Source organism: Petaurus breviceps, unplaced genomic scaffold (genome assembly GCF_028583685.1).
Source record: "Petaurus breviceps papuanus isolate PSGF00001 unplaced genomic scaffold, PetGlider_PUasm1.0 90842, whole genome shotgun sequence".
Taxonomy (NCBI): Eukaryota; Metazoa; Chordata; class Mammalia; order Diprotodontia; family Petauridae; genus Petaurus; species Petaurus breviceps.
Genome location: NW_027187358.1, coordinates 20224120 through 20246699, shown reverse-complemented (window position 1 = coordinate 20246699; position 22580 = coordinate 20224120). Strand labels below are relative to the sequence as shown.

At 36.9% G+C, this 22580-nt stretch overlaps 1 protein-coding gene across 1 annotated transcript in view; it reads right to left on the bottom strand.

Moving 5' to 3' along the window:
- Nucleotides 1-22580, bottom strand: part of SPTBN1 (spectrin beta, non-erythrocytic 1) — a 316708-nt gene that overhangs the window by 276328 nt on the left and 17800 nt on the right. The gene's annotated exons all lie outside the window — the stretch shown is intronic.

The following is a 22580-nucleotide window of genomic DNA, read 5'->3' as shown; positions in this document are numbered from 1 at the left end:
CACCCCGATTGGGGCCACTGCCGCCGCAGGAGAGGGAGCGCTGGGGACAATGGGGGCTTTGTCCCCACCTCCCGAAAAGGCCAATTTCACGTTTAATTTAAGGCTAATTCGATTATCACCATGGAAAGGGGCAGCCTAATTCTGAACGTGACTTCGCTCAGTCTCTTTTCTTCCTTGCTGTTTTTTATTTTGTAACAATGGACAAAGTTTGTTTTCTGGGTTTGGGGGTTTTAAGTGGGTGGGTTGCTTGTTTTTGTTTTAAATCTGGGAGGTAAAAGCTCGTAGGTTTCCGCTTAGGTTGGAAAAAGGCGAGATCTCTGTTGGGTGCCTTTTTTTTTTTTTTTTAAGTTTTCCAGTTCTCTGGGTCAAGTTCTTCCTTTGTGAGTTCTTTTAACCCTTTCTACCTAGGTAACCTTAGCCTGGTACTTGAACTCCAGACTGTTAACCCTGAGGCAAACATTCCGTAGCGGGGGGGGGGGGGGGGCCGACACACTTTTTTTTTTTTTGAGATAAAGTGTTCCCTGGGCTAACAAGCTGTCAGTCACTACTCAGTAATGGAACTGTCAAGGATCTCATCCAGACTTACCTATGTTAGCTAGAAATCTGAGCTTTAGAACATAAGCTCCTACAAAAGATGTGGTTGGTTAACCTGCTCTGTATGGAATCTAGCCCAAATCTGTGAAAACGTGAGCACCATACAATTTTTTTTTGTTATTTCTGCTCAGGAGAACTGTTAAATCTTTTCTTCTGAAGGATCCCCCAAATCTGAAAACCAAAACTGACCTAGAAAGGTTTAAGAACCTCATTACTGATACGAAGCTATTTCAAGCTAATATAGTTCGGAGACCTGGTATATTTAGGGTGTTTTTTTTTTTAACTGTGTACAGATGAATACCGTGTTTTGCTGAAAATGCAGAAATTTTAACTGGCAACTATAATTAACATGCACATACACATACACGTGTACACACATAAAAATTAACCAAAAGCTATTTCTTGCCTAATGTACCTGATCACCCTACTCAGAATGCTGGTCTACCCCAAAAGTCAGGGTCAATTCAGATGGCCTAAAGTTTCAAAGTAGAAAAAAAAACTGTAAATGTTAAAAACATTAAAAGTTTTTTTTAATTATCATAGAATTTAAGCATTCTCTTTTTTTCCCTTTATAATGCCTTTTGAGTTCCAAACCTACCTTTTATTCATTTTTATATTCTATGTATAATTATACATGTCTATGTTGTTTTCTTTTATAGTGTTTGGCACATAAGTGCTTAATAAATGTGTGTTGGTTGACTGAATTAGATGGACATTTTTAAAAGCTTTAAAATTGGAAGTATCCTCTGATACTCATAAAAAATTTTAATTTTGACCATTTTCAGATTAGAAAGAAAGGGACCTAAGGGTCAGAAAAATCAGTCGTTTAGTTTTTCATGAGTAAAATAAATGTTTTCACACATTATACTTCAGTGTTTCCGAAGTTGAAGAAAAAAATAAAACATTTTTCAGGAAGGCCATCAAATCAATCAAAACCAAAACATGGATATGTCATAAAGGTAAGCTCAGGAAAATTAGCACACTGGAAATGAATGCTAAGCTGGAGGACTGTGTTTCAAAGTCAATGAAATCCACAAGAAAACAATAGAGTCACTGGGGAAATAAATTGCTTAACCACTTCCAAAGTTATTTTTAGGAGTGGTCTTTAAATATTTCCCTTATCTCTCCACCTCTAGAATGGTTAATCTTCTTTTGGCTAGCTCCAGTAGAGACCATATCCTATCCCTAACCCAAATAATTTTATGCTTTCTCCATGGGAAAAGGCAACATGTTACCTTAGTCTCCTAGGTTGTATATAGCATTGTACCAGGGGCTGTAAGAATTTACCAACTTTAATAGCTGATTAAGTGTGATTCCGAAATTCAGTGTGATTTAAAGTTTTATTGTAGGACTTAAGGAAAACTTTTTTAAATGCAGAAATTGAGAAAGGTCCTACTAGAGAGCTGGGGCTTTATTTAATCTTCATAATATTTTATCTAGCAGCTAATACATTATTGACAATCAATAAAAATTAATAGCAATTAACAGATTTAGATCACAGAAATAGTCATCAGTCATTTTAAAGTGTAGCTAATGAAGAAACACCCTAAAATGGAATACTTCCAGTGTAAAGGGAAATTATGTTAGGGTCAACATTGAAAATGAGTCCAATTCATAGAGTAAATTATTATTCTTATTAATAGTAATAATTTTGATATTGGATTAATACCAATCATCATAATAATGGCTATTAAGAAAATTTTGGTTTTTTACAAAAAAAAAACTTTTCATGCTCAAGATTTAGTCTATCAGTAATGAATAAAACTAAGGAAATACTTTACTCTTGTGATTCCTTTCTCATTAAACTTCCTTTCCCTTAAAACCTTTGGTCAAGATATCCATATTTAATTATATTTTTAAAGGCAAAAAGGACAGACTATGGTAGTTAAATTTACACCTGTGATCCTCTAATTGTTAAAAATAACATTTTAAGAGGAAGCAAAGCAAAAACTATAGAATCAAATATTTAAAAAGAAAAATTAACCTGAAATAAGATTAATATGAATGTGACCTGGGTGAGGATTCTTAGATTCCTTTTAGTTTTAGTCTTTAGGTGCCAAACCTGTTAATATTTGATCTTTGGGTCTTTTTTCTTTTCTTTTTTTCCTGCAATTTGCTCCCACAAGTTATCTTCTGCAAGGATACTTTGAAATTTTATGCTCAATCTCTTTCATTATTTGTTTCTTTGGTTGACCAGGGAATCCACTTGTGCTGAATTGCTATTTAGTAAGACTAGTTAAAGAGAAAATTGGAAAGTAATTAAAGTTTGCCCCCATTCTTTCCCTACCTCCTCTTTTTAGGAAGGTAGGTGGCACAGTGGGTGGAAGACCTGAGTTTGAAGCCTGCTTATTACACTTTATAGTTGGATGACCCTTAACAAACAATTTAATCTCTGTGTGCCTCTGTTTCCTTACCTGTAAAATGGGAATAATAATAGTACTGGCCTCATAGGATTGTTGTGAAGATCAAATGAGTTCATATTTAAAGCACTTTGCACACTTTAGAGTGCTATAAAAATGCTAACTATTATTATCATTCCTCTTGTCAATGAGGCTTTCCCTCAATGTACTGAATGTCTTAATATTTTCTCAACCCTTTCTCCTATGAAAAGCTTATTTGCACTATGATGAAAATGACTGGCAGATTTCTTATTAGTATTGTTTATCTTAGAAATAAGAGGGAAAAGACCTCTATTTGGTATAAGGGGGAGGAATGAAATTCCTCATCATGTATTTTCACTTGTCAGTGAATCAGGATGTATTTTGGGAAAGGAAGAACATTCCCAGCCCTCTTGAAATCCTTTTACATGGGTGACTTTCTTATAAAACCACCCCTATTTTCCTAAACTCCTCTCCAAACCAAAAATGGTACACAAGCAAATGAATATTTATTGAGTCCTTGCTATGTGCCCAACCAATACTGGTATAGTGGGAAATAGAAATTTGAGGTCTTACAAAAGTCTACTTTAATTAATAATAGCTAACATTTATTACTTAACTATGTTCCAGGAGCTGTGCTAAGAACTTTACAATAATTATCTCATTTGATCCTCACAACCACCCTGGGAGGTAGGTGTTTTTATTATCCCCATTTTACAGATTAGGAAACTGAAGCAAACAGGTTAAGTGACTTGCCTAGGAATGCACAGCCCATAAGTATCTGAGGCTGGATTTGAACTTAGGTTTTCCTGACTACAGGCCTAGCACTCTATCCACTTTGCTATCTTAACTGCCTAATTATATGACAAAGCAGGTCCCTTGGATTTTCTTGAGCATCTTCAATGACACTAACTAGCTCCTTTCTCTAACTCTTAGAACTCCTTTTGAGGTTCAGTTTAAGTACCACCTTATTCAAAAGACTTTTCCTTATTTCCCCAGTCTGTAACCCCTAATTACACATACATACATGTATGTGTAATTTTGTGAATTTATTAAATATTTAGATATTTAAATAAAAATATTTTAATTTATTATATATGTCTGTATGTATGTATACCCTATATTTACTTATCTGTGAACATGTTGTATTCTCCAGTAAAATGTAAACCTTTTGAGGGCAGAAGCCTTATTTTTGTATCTTTAAACTTAGCACGGTGTCCGGCATGTAGGAAGTGTTTAATAATATTCTTTAATTGATTAGTATATATCACTGCCCCCCCAATTATATGGCTAATCTTTCAGCTATTCCAAAGAAAAATCTTTATTTACAGGGAGAATGGAAACCCAGTCCATATAAGAATCAGCTGAAAAAAGTGGGAACGTTTAACCTGAAGATGAGGCAGCAACATCAAACCTATAATAACAGAATGCTGGCCTGATTCAGACCCATTCTTTACATAAGGGTTAAATTAAATGAGGTCTCTTCAAATTCTCAGATTCTAGGATTTACAGATTTTGAGCTTTAGATTGTTCTTCATATTTTTTTCTTAAATCTGAACCTAGATTCCTGGAATATAAAATGCTTTTTTATATTATATACTTTTTTACATTTAATTTTTATTTTATTTTTCTCAATTACATGTGAATAACATTTTTTAACATTTAAAAAAAATTTTGAGTTCCAGATTCTTTCCATCCATTCGCACACCCCATCTTGAGAAGGCAAGTAATTTGATATAGATTATACATGTGTGGTCATATAAAACATTTCCATATTAGCTATGTTGCAAAAGAAAACACTGAGCAAAAATAATACCCCTACCTCCTACTCACCCCCCTCTCCCCAAAAAAACTCTTAAGAATAATATAGAAAGTTTAAAGAATTCTGTGATCTGCACTCAGGCTCCATCAGTCCTTTCTGTGGAGTTGGATAGCATTTTTCATCATAAGTCCTTCCAAATTTTATTGGATCATTGTATTGTTGAGTATAGCTAAGTCCTTCACAGTTGATCATCATTATAATATTGCTGTCATGGTGTACAGTGTTCTCCTGGTTCTGCTTATTTTGCTTTGCTTTACTTTGTGTGTCTTCCCAGGTTTTTCTGAAAGCATCCTGCTTTCCAGTTCTTATAGCACAATAGCATTTCATTACAATCATATACCACAGCTTGTTTAGTCATTCCCCAATTGATGGGCATCTCCTCAATTTCCAATTCTTTGCCACCACAAAAAGAGCCTTTATATTTTTGTACAAATAGACCCTTTTTCTTTGATTGCTCTGGAATACAGACTTAAAGTGCTATTGCTGGTTCAAAGAGTACACACATTATTATGGCCCTTTGGGCATATAACAAATTGCTCTCCAAAAATGGTTGGATCAGCTCACAGCTCCACCAACAGTGCATTAATGTCCCAATTTTCCTATATCCCCTCCAACATTTGTCATTTTCCTTTTCTGTCATAAAGTCAATCAGATAGGTACCTCAGAGTTGTTTTAATTTGCATTTCTCTAACCAATAGTGATTTAGAGCATTTTTTCATGTGTCTATAAATAGATTTTATTTCTTCATCTGAAAACTGCCTATTCATATCTTTTGTTCTTATTGACTCTTATTTTTTTATAAATTTGGCATAGTTCCCTATCTATTTGAGAAATTAAGCCTTTACCAGAGACTCTCGCTGTAAAAACTTTTCCCCGAGTTTTCTGTTTTCCTTCAGATTTCGGCACATTGGTTTTGTTTGTGCAAAACCTTTTTAATTTGATGTAATCAAAATTATCTATTTTACATCCCATAATGTTTTCTATCTTGTTTGATTGTACATTTTTTCCTTATCCATAGATATGACAGATGAACTATTCCATGCTCCTCTAATTTATGTCTAAATCTTGTACCCATTTTGGCCTTATCTTGATATGACCTTATTTCACAGTGTGAGATGTTGGTCTATACCAAACTGCTTTCAAGTTTTCCTAGCAGTTTTTGTCAAATAGTGATTTCTTATCCCAAAAACTTGGATCTTTGGGTTTACCAAACACTAGATTATCATGGTCATTTATTACTGTGTTTTGTGTGTCTAAGCTCTTCCATTGATCCACCACTCTATTTCTTAGCCAATATCAGATTGTTTTGATGATCACTACTTTGTAATACAGTTTGATATCTGATACTTCTAGTCTACCTTCCTTCACATTTTTTTCATTGATTCCCATTGATATCTTGACCTTTCATTCTTCCAAAAAAAATTCATTATGATTTTTTTTAGTCCTATAAAATAATATTTTAGTAATTTGATCAGTATGGCACTGAACAAGTAAATTAATTTAGGTAGAATTGTCATTTTTACTATATTGGTTCAGCCTACCCATGAGCAATTAATATTTCTCCAATTGTTTAGATCTGACTTTGTGTGAAAGGAGTTTTTAATTGTTTTTATATAGTTCCTGGGCTTGTTTTGGCAGGTAGACTCCCAAGTATTTTATATTGTCTGAAATTATTTTAAATGCAATTTCTCTATCATATACTTTTTAACAACTCTAGATGTACCTCTGATAAAGAACTTTTGATTGGCCTTATTTAGCTCAGACACTGGAATACCAGTGGAACAATCATTCAATATGCTATCAGGTCCATAGGCAGATTGCTTAATGAAAATCAAACAGATGAGTATAAGTGAAAGAGCTACCAAGAATCTTCAGATGGGGAACAGATTTGGTGAGGGGGAAAGAAAATGTGCATGAAATTTCCCTTTTCACTCAATAGTTATTTATTAAAAATCTAGTACCTTTGTGGAATATATAATTATAAGCACCATGATCTTTTCTGATCCCACTGGGGTTAATATACTCTTGAAACTACTTTGAATTACTTTATATATACTTCTGTGTCTACTTATCTGTTATTTCTTGTATCACCCCAGTAGAACTTCCTTGAGGGATGGAAATACTTTTTAGCACAGTACCTTGTGCTTTGTAAGCCCTTAATAAATGGTTGCAATATAAAATTAATCTATTAGCCGTTTCACAGTACTCATTCTTCTTGACCTCTGCAACCTGACACTGTCAATCACTCTCTTTTCCTGGATATTACATATTATATCCTCTCTATGATTTTTTTGACACTCCTCTTTTCTGATTTTTCTCTACCTGTCTTATTTCTCCTTTTCATTATTCTTTTTTGGATCTTCATACAACTCATGGCCACCAACTGCCAAGACTCTGTCCTTCTATACCAATGGTAGCCACATTGCAGTCTAGGAGTCAAATCTGGCCCACCAGCTAAGAATTATTTTTACATTTTAAAATAATGCTTTACTATTTTTTTTTAAATGCAAAAAGCCATTCTTAGTTTGTGAGCCATACCAGGGCTGGATTTGGCCTGAGAAGTTTGCCAATACCTACTCTGTACTGTCTCACTTGGTGACCTCCTTAGTGCCTATGGATTCAGTTAGCTCTAAGTAGATGGTTCTCAGACCTGTTTATGCAATTCTAACCTCTTTCCCTAATTTCCAGTCTCACATCTCCCACTGCCTATTGGATATTCCAAAATGGACATCTGATAAATACCTTAAAAGCAACATGTCCAAAATAGACCTCATTAGTTTTCCCTAAGACCCTTCCCTCTTCCAAACTTTCCTATCACTTTCAAGGGTATCACCATCTTCTTAGTGATCCAAGCTTACAACTTTCATGTCATCCTTTATTCCTCACCTCCACTCAACCCATATATCCAATCTGTTGCCAAGCTTTGTTGTTTCTACCTTCACAACACCTCTAATATACATCCCTTTTTTCCTGCTCATACAGTAGGTACCTTGGTGTAAGCCCATATTACCTCAAGCCTGGATTACTGTAACAGCCTGCCCGTTGGTCTCTTGGGCTCAACTCTCTCCTCACTCCAATCCATCTTCCACTTATTTGTCAAAGGCATTTTGCTAGAGTATATATTTAACCACATTACCTTCTTGATAAACTCCAGTGGTTCCAGGATCAAATAGAAAAATCCTCTGTGAGGCCTTTAAAACTCTTTAAAGCTTGACACTTTCTTACCTTTCCAGTCTTCTTAAACTTTACTCTTCCTCCTCTCACCCCTGCACCCTACTACTTGCTTTTCAATCCACTGACATGGACCTTATTTCTATTCCTTGAAGAAGACACTCCATCTCTCAATTTCAGACCTTTTTACTGACTGTCACCCAATGCCTGAAATGTTCTTTGTCTTCATCTCTGCCTCCTGGCTTTCTTCAGGACTCAGCTCAAATTCTACCTTCTGCAATGCCATTCCCCACCTCCCCACTTGCTAATGCCTTTCTTCTGAGATGACCTCTTAAGTATCTTCTATATACTTAATTGTTTGCATATTGTCTCCCTTATCAGAACTAATCAACCAGCAAAACCTAAGAGATTTCTATGATAGATGTTTGTAAAATCAGCCCTCAATTATCTACTGATCAAGCTACCCCAAACATGTCTATGTTGATTTTACTATAGCAGTACCAACATTGTTCCTATTTTCATGATTCATTTTCATTTTCTTTTCCATGTGAATGTCAGCAGGGTTTGCTGTTATCATCATATTTAACCAATTGGTGGTAGTCAATGTGTAGGTTGTTTTGCTTGTTTTCATCACTTTTTGTAAGAACTATAACTGGGGATTGGAGTAGTTAAGGCAGGAAGAGGGTAGAAGAGGGAAGATCAACTGGGATGTGGCCACTGGGAAGAGAGAAATGGGGCCTGGAATACTAGAAGAAAGAATAGAATTATGACTGCTTTATGGACAGAGGATCAATGAATATTTAGTGCTTGTATCGATTCATTTTGCTCCCGTGTTTTTCTCCTCTAATGGAAATAAGAGTTTGTCTTTCACTTATAAGCATTGGAAGATTGCTTTTGGTTCCCTCCAAACTTGGCATTCTATAACAAAGTCCTAATTACCTTTCTCTATTTGGTATTTCTGGGGTAGCTAGGTGATGCAGTGAATCCCTGGGCCTGCAATCAGGAAGAATGATCTTCCTGAATTCAAACCTCATCTCAGATACTTACTAGCTGTGTGACCCTGGGCAAGTCACTTAAACCTGTTTGCCTTAGTTTCCTCCTCTGAGCTAGAGAAGGATATGGCAAACCATTCTAGTATCTTTGCCAAGAAAACCATAAATAGGGTCATGAAAAGTCATACACAACTGAAATTGAAACAATTGACCAAGAACCAACAGTTTGTGGTTCTTCCAATAAATCTTCCCATTCCATAGTTATCTGAATTCTTCATATTCATCATTTTTTATAGCTCAATAGTATTCCATTACACACACATACACACTCACTCTGACCTTTCAGAGAAGCAGGAACCCCACCAAGATTGGATCAAGATTCTGTGCTCCAAGCTCCACAAGTAGTTTCCTAACTAGGCAGATAATAATGCTATCCCCAGCCTGCTATTACAAAAGCTTAATGATTTTCTGCTGACTTCATCTGAAGTCCAAAATGGATCTATGGTTATAAAAGGTTGAGTGCCATTGCCCTAACGACATATTTTTCCAAGCATTTAGTACCAGCTTTTGATTTGTGACCTTAGGAAAGTCACTTAACCTCTGTCTCAGTTCCCTCAACTGCAAACTAGGTTTGCAACCTAGGGATAGCCCTTACCTCCCTGGATTGTTGTGAGTATCAAATGAGATAATATTTGTAAAGTACTTAGCATATAATCAGTCCCATAGTAGAAGCTGTAGAAATGCTACCTATTTATTATTATCATTATTATTATTACTTAAAGGAATTCAGAGATGAGCTAATTTTATTGCTGAAGGGATAGTCAAGGAATCATCAGAATTCATAGGTTGATGGACAATAAAGAAATTGAATAGAGATCGAGCGCTCAGAACTCTAGAAAGTATAAAATTCAGCTTTCTTGAGGAAAAAACCTTCTTACTAGATTATTTTACTAAGTCTTGGTAACTTTTTAACCCCAAATAGCTTTGCCATGTTGGAAAAAGATAGCATCAAATCTTATTCTATGTTTTTAGATGCATGATTAAGCCATAAACAAGATCTTAGGAATTTATATTTGCATTAGAGAAGCAAACTGGTCAACAAAAATATGATTTGGCAAAAACATTAGATGTTCATGTATTTCTCTGACTATAAAGGAAATTCTTTACTTTCACCAAGCGTCTTTCAGGTTGCTATTTTCTTTTCTCTCCTTTCTTCTTCACATAGTTTAAAGCAAGCCAAAGTAAGATAAATTACTCAATTTTTTTTTTTTTGGTTAGGTGAAGGGAACAGAGTTCACTTTGATAAGCTATTTCAGGTAATAATTGGACTACTTTTTTAAAAATTCCAGTAATGAGAGAAAAAAATATGCCAAAATCTAGTTACTAGGGTCTCGGTTAAGTGAGCTCATACACACACACATACATGTACACATACATATATTATTTTAGCTATTCCCCAAAGAATTTAAATAATTGAAATCCAAGAAATTAAACCAATTGGCTATAAGGCCAAAAATATATACTTAAACTGTGGATGAAAAAACACCTTTTATACTAACATAGCTTTAATGTAAAGTTCATAAAATACAATTTTTAGATGAAAGACTTTAAAATACAAATTGTAGTATTGTAGATCCTTTTTTTTTTAAGAGAGTGGGTGCTTATGTTTCAAAGAAAGCTCACTTGACTTGAAAGTTATCTGCTCCTTATTAAGTGCTGCCAATTTTGGGTAAGAAAAGAGTTTTTTAAATATAAAAATTCCTCTCTGTTTGGTGCACAAAGCAGTTTTGTTGTTTTTGGAGGGAAAGGGGGTGGTAGTAGGTCGTGTTTTTATTTTTTTGATGAGGTTTCCTTTGAAAAGCTCTTCTGAAGGCTTCCCTGGGAGTTAGTGAGAAAGCATGTTGTACTTTAATGCAGTTGTAGGACAGTGCATGCATGCTAAGGGTGTGCTTTTCTCAGCTGCAAATAATTTACAGTTTTAAGATTCTCTCCAGCAAGGACTCTCTAGGGCTAAAGCAATACAAGGAAATCATGTGTCAGATAGTAAAAGACTGTGGGGGCAAGGTAGTAAGAAAAGCAATATGTATAAAAGATTGAGTTCTCTGTTGGCAGTACTTTGATCAGACTTGAGATTCATAAAATTGACTAAGACTGAAGCCCTCAGGGTGACTGGACTTTATGTGAAAATATTCTCTATGTTCCTCAGTTTCCTTAGCTGTAAAATGGGGATAATAATATTGTGTCTGCTTCACAGAGTCGAGTGATTTAATTGGTGTAGGTTGGTGGTTGTTTCTCCAAAACAGAGGCCACAGCCCCTTATTGGGCTGTGGTACAAACCAGAAGTAGTATGTGATCAACCAATCAGAGTGTGGGAACATGGGTTACATCCCACACTTTCTGTGATCTCCTGTCATGGGGCTTGTCTTCAACACACCCACACCTACCATTACCCATTTCAGCCCAACACTCGCACACTCCAAACCTTCCCCAAGCTTCCAACATTTCTACTTCTACTGGAAGTGTCATCTTTGTACCCAAAGTAGCAGCTACACATTCCCATTGAGAACTGTGTTTCAGGGCAGTGATTGATGAATAAGACCTCCATCCCATCACTTCTTTTCATTTTAGGCCAGACAGTGATTTTATACAGGATAAGCAGGTATGGGTTTCTATCTGCATCACTGATCTCATTACATTATCTTTCCTACCAAACCCACTCTTCTCCAAACTTCCCTATTTATGTAGCGGTCACAATCATACTGCTCATATCCCAGGTATAGAAGCTAGGTCTCATCCTTGATTCCACTTTAACTCACTCCATGTATTTGAGCAGTTGACAAAAATTTCTCTGAACACACAGCCAGCATCCTAGGTCAACACTTTCATCACCTCTTACCTGCCCTATTCAATAGAGAAATAGGATGGGAAAGGGATAAAAGAAAGAAGATAATGATGAAAAGGTAGGGCAGATTTAGGGAGGCAGTACTTAGAAGCAAAATAGACTTTTGAGGAGAGACTGAATAAAAAGAAAGAAGAAGAAACAGAAGGCAACAAGATGGAAGGAAATATGCAGTGATTAATCATAACTGAATGTGAATGGGGTGAGCTAACTCATAAAACAAAAGTGAATAGCAGAATGAATTAGAAACTAGAAACCAACAATATGTCATTTACAAGAGACACGCTTGAAACAGAAAGACACACATGGAGTTAAAATAACAGGTTGGGGGCAGGTAGGTGGCACACTGAATAGAGCATCTACCCTGCAGTCCAAATTCGGTCTCAGACACTTGACACACTTAATAGTTGTGTGACCTTGAGCAAGTCACTTAACCCCAATTGCCTTGCCTTACCCCCCCTCCAAAAAGAAAATTAAAAATAACGGGTTGAAGCTGTATCTAATATACTTCAACTGAAGTAAAAATGTAGTAGTAGTGATCACAATCTCAGACAAAGCAAAAGCAAAAATAGACCTAATTAAAAGAGATAATCAGGAAAACTGTACTTTGCTAGAAGGTACTATAGACAATGAAGTGAAATTTAAAAATTTTACTGCAAGTTTCTTTGATGAAGGCCTGATTTCTCAACTGTATAGAGAACTGAGCCAAATTTATAAAAATAAGAGCCATTTCACAGTTGATAAATGATCAAAGGATATGAATAGGCAGTTTTCAGAAGTAGAAATCAAAGCTATCTATAGTCACATGAAAAAATGCCCTGAATCGCTATTGATTGGAGAAAGGCAAATTAAAACAACTCTGAGGTACCTCCTCACACCTATCAGAAATGAAAAATGCTAGAAGGAAATTTGGTACGCTAATGAACTGCTGGTGGAGTAATGAATTGGTTCAATCATTTTGGAGAAAAATTGGAACTATTTCCAAAGGGCTATAAAACTGTGCATACCTAGCCATACCACTACTAGATCTATATCCAAAAGAGATTGGAGGAAAAGGAAAATGACCTATATGTACAAAATATTTATAGTGGTTCTTTTTTGTGGTGGCAAAGAATTGGAAATCTAGGGGATGCTCATCAGTTGGGGGAATGGCTGAACAAATTGTGGCATATAATGTGATAGACTACTAGTGTGCTATAAGACCTGACAAGGGGGTGGTATCAGAAAAACATGATAAGACATATATGAACTGATGCAAAGTGAAGTGAGAACTGATAGATCATTGTACAAAGTGATAATAACAATGTTGTAATTATGATCAACTGCAAAAGATTTGACTTCGTTGATCAATACAATGATCCTAGACAATTTCAAAGGACTCAAGATGAAAGAATGCTATCCTCCAGAGAGTGAACTGATGAACTGAGTTCAAATTGAAGTATAATTTTATCACTTTATATTTTTGCTCTTCTCCCTCCCCCAAAATGGCTAACATGAAAATGTTTTGCATGACTTCATATGTATAATTGATACATTGTTTGCCTTCTCAGTGTGTGTAGGAGGGAGAAAGAGAATTTGGAACTAAAAATTTTAAATGAAAAGAATGTTCAAAATAGATAAATAATAAAAAAATTTTAAGTATCTTAGGCAATGGTGATGGTATTGATGAGTTGGTGATGGGCAAATGCTGAGCTGATTTTCAAACAACTGAAAAGGGTAGAGTTTTCAAACCATGGGCTTATGACTTTGATTTTTTTTTTCCACAGGCAAAATTCTAGAACCTTTCTATTTCTGTCAAAATCACCACTATTGTACCAGTTACTCAGGTTTGTAACCTAAGAATCACCATTGATTGTGGGATGTCTTTCATGACATCTCACCTCTGTCCAAGCAAGTTGGACAATTTAATTTTCTAAGAAAGTCTCACAAAGTTCCCTTCTCTTTACTCATATACCATGCCAACAACCCCCCTTGACCAGGTCCTCATTGCCTCTCAACTTGACTGTTTCAATAGCTTCCTAATTGGTTTCTTGCATCTGGTGTCTCTTCTCCCCATTTCATCCTCCATACAGCTACCAGAGAGTCAATCAGTTAGTCCATCAGTAGTCAGTTCATTAGCAAGCATTTACTAAGCACTTACTTTGTGCCAGGCACTGTGCTATTATACCCTGAGAATACAAAGATAAGGACAAACCATGATTTTTCCAACCACAATTTCAAAGAACTCATGGTGAAACATACTATCCTCCTCCAGATAGAGGTAGAGTATAGCTTGGAGCATTTTTTTTCTCTTTCTTTTTCTTGCCTTTTTCAGAGAGGAGGGACAGAATGGGGCTAATGGGGAAATTTGTTTTGTATGACTTCACATATGTAATGGGTTTTTTTTTATTTCTCAATAGGTAGGTGAGGGGGAGAAGAGACAGAAACTTTAGAACTGAAAATAAGACTGAATTTTTTTTTTTAAAGCCCTTGAGGAACTCATATTCAAATGAGGGAGACAACATACAAAAAAAAATCAAACTTATATGATATACACAGTTTTGATGAAAGGTAATCTCAAAGAGAAGGTACTAGTAATGGGTGTGGGGGGCATGAGGAGGGGTTGGAAGGGGGACTGGGAAAGGTTTCCTGTCAAATTTCTATTTCTGTAGTACAGGTCTTATCATGCCACTATCATGGCCAAGAAGCTTCAGTGGCTCTCCATTGCCCTTAGGACAAAAATATAAACTCTTCTCTTTGGTATATTTGAAACCCTTCACAGTCTGGTTACAGCCTATCTGCCCAGACTGATTAAATATTATTCCTTTTAATTCACCTTATGCTATAACCAGCCAAACTAGCCTCCTCCTTCCATTGCACAACATTCTGTCTCTCACATTCTGTACCTTAGCACAGATTATCACTGATATCTGGAATGCTCCTTCTCCTTACATCTGTCTTTTGGAATTCCTAGCTCCCTTTAATCCATAAGGCAACTTTATGAAATTCAGTTTTGTAATTTGCCATAAATTCTGCCCATCAAAGGTCATTCGTTGAAGTAGCTCTGCATGTGGTAAGATGTGGGAAGGTTTCCTTTTTATTCTAGTAGTATCTGAAGAGTAACCTCAGATGGAAGACCAAAAGAATGCCATCTGTGGCTTCGTTTGACCACAAAACAACCTTTCCATCAGACTAGGTAGGATTACTTAGGGTTTGGTTAAAAAAAAAGGTTATTGGTCCCCTCGTTCTTGTAATTCTTAATTAGACCACTATATTGATAGCTATAATTTCAAACTCTCCCCCAAAATATTCCTGGTAGCAACTATATTCCTTAATCTTGGAGAATATGTTTTCAGGTATGAGAGGATTTTTCCCCTGTTGTTTTCCCCACAATCTTATGATGGTTTATGTTGCTGCTATCCCTGAGACCTAATTATAATCATTCAGAGTTTGTAATGAAATGCCAAGTCCTTTCTATACATTCTGTTTTCAACTGTGAAGTGATTGGAGGGCCAAGCAGTTAGGAAAATCAGTCCCTTCCTCACCATCCACCACCAAAGTCTTTAAGAAACAGACTTGTTCAGTTGTTTCAGTTATGTCTGACTTTTTGTGACCCCACTTGGGATTTTCTTGGCAAAAACATTAGCTTGCCATTTCTTTCTCCACCTCATTTTACAGATGAGAAAACTCAGGTAAACAGAGTTAAGTGACTTGACTAGGCTTATACAGCTAGTAAATGTCTGAGATCACATTTGAGCTCAGGAAGATGAGTCTTCCTGACTCTAAGCCCAACACTCTATGCACTGTGCCACCTAGCTACTCCAGAACTCCAGTGTAAAACAAATAAAAGGGGTTTTGTTTATTCAGAATCTACCACATTCCCCAAAGAATAGGGATATTATGATATATTAATGCAATAATGGCAATATAAGACAACATGAAAATAAGTAAAATTAATAGACCCTAATAAAAATCTAACACTAACCCTCTACTTCTCACCCTTCTGACAATGACACACATCCTTTTCTCCTCTATACTGCATATTTGCATTGGGACATTTCTTAAGGCTAGAAATATTGTTTAATGACTTAATTGTTTAAAGGGCCTTGAATTTGAGAATTATGGGAACAAGAATTTTGAAATTTTCAAAAGGGAAAGAAATATGAGGGGGTTTCTTGTGTTAAGAGAAATTTGGTGACAAAGGGATCCTGAGCTGTAATCCCAGGGCCACCCACAATGTGACTTTGGATAAATGACTTCATCCCTTGGTACTCCTGCTTCTTTATCTCTCCAATTCTATTCTAGTTCTTGCATATCCCATGGTATGTCATCTGAGGCCTTAGGCATTTTGTATAGCGAATGGGGAACAAATCTGGGAGGAAGAAGGAGAAAGAGAGGGAGAGAAAGCCAATACACATACACACAGACACATGCACACACATACACACACAGGTTTGGGAAAGGAGACTTCTACAAAATCTCCATATGGGTCTCTAATATTACTGTCATGTTCTAGGGTCATTTCTTACACGTTTGCGGTAGGTGCTGCAAGGCTGAAGTCTCAGTGGATCATCTCCTAGTGAATAATTTTTGCTTAGGAATGATCATCAGCGCTGTGATACTACCAAAATAAATCACATCTATTTATACTACAGGGAGTTGTTCTTGCTCTTGTTCTTGAGAGGCAGCATGATGTAGGGGAGAGAATTCTGGATTTAAAATAAGGAAGGCCTGGAGTGGAATCCTACCTCAAACACCAGTTGTGTGACCGGGGCATGCCACTTAACCTCGGTTTGCCTCTGTTTTCTCATCAGTTAAGTGATGGGGTTGAACTTGGTGACTTTCAAGGTCTCTGCTAGCCCTAAATCTATGATCTTATGGTTCAATCTGAATAAACTATTATGTGAGGTATGTGTCTGTGTTGCTCATGTAGGTTATATATGTCCATATGGGTTTATCTCGGTGTGTATTCCAGGGAGGTATGAATGATATTTCCATATTTTTTCAATTGAGACTTTGATTCCTACCAGGTGGAGAGGGGGAGATTAGGGCCATGAGACTGGCCATTATTTTCCTTAGAGAAGAGGTACCAGGTTAGAATTACATCTACCTGACCCCCTAAATATTCCTACCCTGGAAGGGGAGGAAAAATTTTTAGGCTCAATCCACTTTCTTGATTGCTAACCTTTAACAGAAAAGGAGCTACCCTAGCTATTTATCCAAAGGTTTGACTCTCTTCTCAGTGAATGCCAGTTACAAAAAGACTATCGCACATAGAGAATAGCAAATAAACCTGTGTTATCCAAACCAATAGCAAACAGAAATCAGAGAAGTTATAAAAATTAGAATATACTGGACAAAACACAGAACTAGTAAAGCTTTCCCACTGGGAGTTAGATCTCAGTGAGAGAGGGAGAGAGGAAAAGAGAGAGACAGACAGACAGAGAGACAGAGAGACAGAAAGAGACAGAGAGGCAGAAACAGAGAGACAGACAGAGACAGAAAGATCCCAATCTCACCCATGGGGAAAGTTCCCCCAAATCTCTAGTGTGGTAAGCGGGGGACAGGGACATCTTTGATATGCTGGCTCTTCTATATATCCGCTTCTTTCCAGTTTTTCTCTCACTCTAGAAACTTCTCCCTGAAGAGAGCCTAGAATTGTTGTCTTGAAGCCAGAATCCAGAAGAAGAAGGATCTCTCCTCTTCCAAGTTCTCAACAATTCCTTTTCTCATGTAGGCACAGAGTATTGAGCAATTATTTCCCACCAATTAGGAGAATCTTGGACAAATGGGTTTGAGCCCTAGGTTACAATTCCAGATGGGAAAAATCAATCAAGCACTCATCTACTTATTTTTCCCCTATCACATGCTACACTTTCCAATCTTTGCTAATGTTGTTCCTATTGCCTGAAAGGGCCGGCTACCTTATTTTTGCTCATCCACATTCCATATTTTCAAGGTCCAATTCAATTCTCAGCTTTCTTATGATGCCTTCCCTGATGAATTACACTCCCTTGGGTATCTAGTTCTTTTCTAAGGCTTCATTCCATTTACCATCTATGCCACACAGAATCTCACAATAGGAAAGGACTCCAGAGACCACTTCACGCAACTTGTTCATGAATATGAATTTCCTCTATTACAAATTAAACAAATGGTCATCCAGGCTGTGTCTGAGCGTCTCTTAGGAAGGGAAACGGCTATCTTCAGAAGCTGCCTTTTTCACTTTGGAGAGTTCTGTTAGGCAGTTTTTTTCCATATTGAGCCCAAACATGCCTTCCTGAAATTTCCAACGATTATTTCTAGTCTGGCCCTCTAAAACCATGTAAGACAAGTCTAAATCCTTCAAGTGACAGTCCTTAAAATACTAAGATAGTTTAAAACAACCATCATATCCTCCCTAACCCCACCCCCCTGGCCCCAAATCTTCTCTTCTCCAGGCTAAAGATCTCCAATCTATCTTCAATCAATTTTCCATATGGTATAGGGCCTTGAGGTTTTCCCCTAAACTTTGTCCTTCTCTACACGCTCTCCAGTTTACCAAAAGTCTTCCTAAAATGTGTCACCCAGAGCTGTAAAATTGTCATCTATTCTGAATAGGGCAGAATATATATGGTATAATTATTAACTTCTTCATCCTGAACACTTTGTGTTTCTATTTAAGACTGTATTAGATTTTTTTTTTTGGCTAGCATAGAATACTGTTGCATCATATTGAGATTGCAGTCTACTAAAATCCCCAAATATTTTTCAAATATTTGGTGAGGCTCTCAAGCCTCACCCCATCCATCTTATACTAGTGTAGTTTTTTTTAACCTATTTACAAATACACCACCCCCTTTATTAATTATGCACTGTTCACATCCCAACCTTTCCCAACTGTCTTCTTCAAATAAAAATTTGTTAGTCCTTTATTCCATTCCCTTAGGTATTAGCTCTCTATTGTAGGTGCTGGCCACAACAAATGAATCAGTGCAAATATGGTAAGGAGTGCTAATATGTTATTGTTACTCATACCCAGAAACATTTATTTTAATACAGTCCTTCTAAAATTAAGGCTTTAATGCCCTGCCCCCCAGTCATGTACTTTTATTCTACAGTTCTTTGACATTTGTTGTTGGAAGATAGGCATAGATTGGAACCATAATATGGGAATCCTGGAAGATGCCAGCATATCCTTCCTTTCCACTCTGCCCCATCTCAGAAACACCTGTTCTCCTTGAGTGACAATTTTCACATTAGTTTCTCTCTCCTTGTCTCTAGGTCAGTCATAGGGAAGCAGAGTATCTTTTCACAAAAAAAAAAAAAATTGGGAATCCCATTCTTTTTTTTTCTTTTTTAAAGCAAATGGGGTTAAGTAACTTGCTCAAGGTTACACAGCCAGTTATTTCTGGGTGTGCTGGTAAGTATCTGAGCCTGGATTCGATCCCAGGTCATCCCAACTCTGGGGCCGGTGCTCTTACTCTCTGAGCCACCTGGCCGCCCCTAAGCAATTGTGGTTAAGTAACTTGCTCAAGGTTACACGGCCAGGTGTTTCTGGGTGGATGCTAAGTGTCTGAGCCCAGATTCGATCCCAGGTTATCCTGACTCTGGGGCCTGTGCTCTTACTCACCGTGCTACCTGGCCACACCGGGAATCCCATTCTTAACCCAAAAGACTGACTCCATCTGTGATAATTTCAGAAATTAAGACAGATAATACAGGGAAAGAATTTTTTGTGTCAGGGCCTTTCAATATTCTTCAGGTCATAGTGTTTAGGGTTCTGCTTAGAGATAGGATTAATCCTACAAGGTACAGAAGCTTATATTAGATATTTTCCCAACATTCACATGTACGAAATAATACATATATATATTCCCCCCAAAACCTATTCACACTTTATTAGCCCCCTTAACTATAATATCTTTCCCCCCAAAATAAACATAGCAACTAACAACCAAAGGTTATATATGTTTTGAGGGACAACTATATATTATATGGGGGACATCTATACCCTTGGGCAGGTGACAGGTCTGTTTCTTGACTCAGATCTTAGCGAACCCCCCCCCCCAAAAAAATGAGATAGGACCTCATTTTTCCTCTTCTCCATCAAAATGCTTTGAGGCCTACTGAAAGTATAGCAATATGCTCCGAGGCAAATGTTATTCATGCGGTGGATAAACAAAGGACTTTAGTCTCCTCTGTTACCAATCCAGCATCTTTCATAAGCAGCAGATTTGCTTTTTGTGCTATTTTCCCCCCTTAAAGAAAAAAAATGCTGGCTCCAATTCCTAGTGCTTTCTTATGTAATCAAAAGTCAAGCAAAGGGCAGGTCTTGGCTCTGTGTGTTCCCTGCAGTCTGCCTGTATCAGAAGTTGGAGGCTTCATGTTGCTTACTGTTCTTAATGCAATTCTACCTGAAGTATTAAATCTCTGTCCTTGCAAAATTTCGGGGGAGGCCAGCATGATAACCATCATGCTTGGCCCACTGCTGGCATTCAGCAAATCAAACAATCATAATAGTGAAGAGCCTAGAGTACTAGGCAGTCAAGAGACCTTGAGTTCTTCTCCCAACTCTTCCACTAACTTGCTTTGACCTTGAGCAAATCATATCATTTCCCTGGGTCTGTTTCTTTATCTGTAAAATGGGGAGCAGGAGTAGAGTTTGGACTAGATGATCTATAAGGCCTCTTCTAGTTCTAAAGTTCAATGACTTTGTGTAATAGAGACTCATTGGAACTTAGGCACAAGTCCAAAAAACAGAACCTGCCCTGAAAGGAAAAGCCTACAATTTAGATCAGGCAAATTGGAAATGAAACTATTGGAATCTTACTATATTGACAATTCTGATAAGGATAGATTCATCCTTTAAAAGATACTTCTTTTGAGTCCTCTAAATGTAATATGAGAGCCAGACATTGACACTGACCTTGATCTCTTACAGAATGACTGGGTTCAGTCTTGGGATGTTTTCCTCTAATAATAAGTTCTGCGACTTACTTTGCTCATGTCTCTCAAAAGGCTCCGAGTTCCCTGAAAGCACTGAGGCTAATAAACATCTTAACTGTAGAACAGGTCTATTAAACAAAGAAGGGACTAGCATACTAGCCCTTTTAAAAAAATTATTTAAATAGTATTTTGTTTGTTCCCCAATTATATTTTAAGAAAAATGTTTAGCCTTCATTTTAACAAAATTTTGAGTTTTAAATTTTCTCCTTCCCTACCTCCCCTTTCCTCTTCAGAAAATGGTAGGCAGCTTGATATAGTTTATATATGTGTTATCATTATGCTAGACCTTTTAGTGAGAGAATAGCTATAGCTATTATGTCATATATAATATACATGATGTCATATATGATATAACATAACATAACTATCTACTATTATATTCTTGTGCTCAAAGATCACTGCAGACAGCAAGTGTAGTCATGAAATTAAAAGACACTTGCTCCTTGAAAGGAAAAACTATGGCAAATCTGGACAGCATACTAAAAAGCAGAGACATTACCTTGCCAACAAAGGGCTCTATCTTCAAAGCTATGTTTTTTCCAGTGGCAATGTATGGCTGTGAGAGTAGGACTATAAGGAAAGCTGAGTACCATAGAATCGATGCTCTCAAATTGTGGTGCTAGGGAAGACTTTTGAGAATCTCTTGGACATCAAGATCAAATCAGTCAAGACTTAAAGAAATTAATTCAGACTATTCACTGGAAGGTCAAATACTGAAGCTGAAATTTAAATACTTTGGCCATATAGTGAGAAGGGGGGACTCACTGGAAAAGACCCTGATGTTCAGAAAGATTAAAAGTAAAAAGAGAAGGGGAAGGCAGAGGATGAGACAGATAGATAGTATCATGGAAATAATGGAAATGAACGAATTAGTGAAGCCTCTGTCTTACGCACTGTTACTCTGGGTCCCATCAGCTCATCTACTACACTGTGGGGTATATATACTCCCTTGATCTAGGATCTCCATGTCTACTGTCACTTTTGCACCCCTTCAGTCTTCAATACTCTCTCTTAACACAGTCTTGCAACTTCCACCACAGTCTGCAAAGTATCACCACGCATTGTGATTTCTATAATTCTGTCTTGTACCTGGAACTTCCTGGCATTTGCCTGAAAGCAAAGTTACTTCTTTTATTTGACTCCATGTTGCTTGTGACCCCTCTCCACAGGAGCTCTAAAAGCAATGAAGCTAACAAAAATATCAACTGTAGAACATTTTCCTCTAGATATTGTGAATGTACTGTTGGGCTTCATTCTTCTCCCCTCCCCCACACTTTTTCAATGTGATTCCTTTTGCTTTTATATCATAGCTATTTCCAGGTACTATCCCTCCCCCCCACCTTATAACAAAGATTTTACACGGAAAAAAAGAACAACTTAGCAACATTAGTCAGTGCATTGACCATATCAGAGTATATGCAGAATTCCATATCCACAGTTCCTCCACTTTTCCAATGAAAGGACAGAGGGACACCTTCTCATCTTATCCCTCTGACCATTATGGTTACTTGTCATTCATCATTTTATCCTTCTTTCAACTTACCTTGCTGGAGTCACTGTGCATATAGTTTCCTGGCTCTTATTGCTTCACTCTGTATTAGTTCATATAAATACTTCCATATTTCTCTGAATTCTTTACACAGGTGTACCTCATTTGATTGCACTTTGCCTTTTGTGCCTCGTAGATATTGTGTTTTTTACAAATTGAAGGTTTGTGGCAACACTATGTCAAGCAAGTCTATTGGTGCCATTTTTCC